Raw genomic sequence first — 1,030 nt, forward strand, 5'->3', positions numbered from 1 at the left:
GGAACCTCCCAACACCAAACTTAGAGTTTGAATGTGGGGGTCCAACACCAAACTTAGAATTTGGTTGTGGCCTCCCAACACGAAACTTAGAATTTAACTGTGGGGGCTCTGTTTGACTCTGTTTTGAGAGAAGCTCTTCATGCTTCCTCTCCATGGTGACAGAGGGATATCCTTGAGCCTTAAACACAAAGGATTCTTCATTCACTTGAATGGTCAATTCTCTTCTGTCCACATCAATCACAGCCTTTGCTGTGGTTAGGAAGGGTCTGCCAAGGATGATGGATTCATCCATGCACTTCCCAGTCTCTAGGACTATGAAATCAGTAGGGATGTAATGGTCTTCAACTTTTACCAGAACATCCTTTACAAGTCCATAAGCTTGTTTTCTTGAATTGTTTGCCATCTCTAGTGAGATTTTTGCAGCTTGCACCTCAAAGATCCCTAGCTTCTCCATTACAGAGAGAGGCATGAGGTTTATGCTTGACCCTTGGTCACACAGAGCCTTCTTAAAGGTCATGGTGCCTATGGCACAAGGTATTGAGAACTTCCCAGGATCTTGTCTCTTTTGAGATAATCTTTGCCTAGACAAGTCATCCAGTTCTTTGATGAGCAAAGGAGGTTCGTTCTCCCAAGTCTCATTACCAAATAACTTGTCTTTTAGCTTCATGATTGCTCCAAGGTATTTAGCAACTTGCTCTTCAGTGACATACTCATCCTCTTCAGAGGAAGAATACTCATCAGAGCTCATGAAGGGCAGAAGTAAATTCAATGGAATCTCTATGGTCTTATTATGAACCTCAGATTCCCATGGTTCCTCATTAGGGAACTCATTGGAGGCCAGTGGACGTCCATTGAGGTCCTCCTCAGTGGCATTCACTGCCTCTCCCTCCTCTCCAAATTCGGCCATGTTGATGGCCTTGCACTCTCCTTTTGGATTTTCTTCTGTATTGCTTGGAAGAGTACTAGGAGGGAGTTCAGTAATTTTCTTACTCAGCTGACCCACTTGTGCCTCCAAATTTCTAATGGAGGA

This window comes from Arachis duranensis, chromosome 3 (genome assembly GCF_000817695.3).
Source record: "Arachis duranensis cultivar V14167 chromosome 3, aradu.V14167.gnm2.J7QH, whole genome shotgun sequence".
Classification (NCBI taxonomy): Eukaryota; Viridiplantae; Streptophyta; class Magnoliopsida; order Fabales; family Fabaceae; genus Arachis; species Arachis duranensis.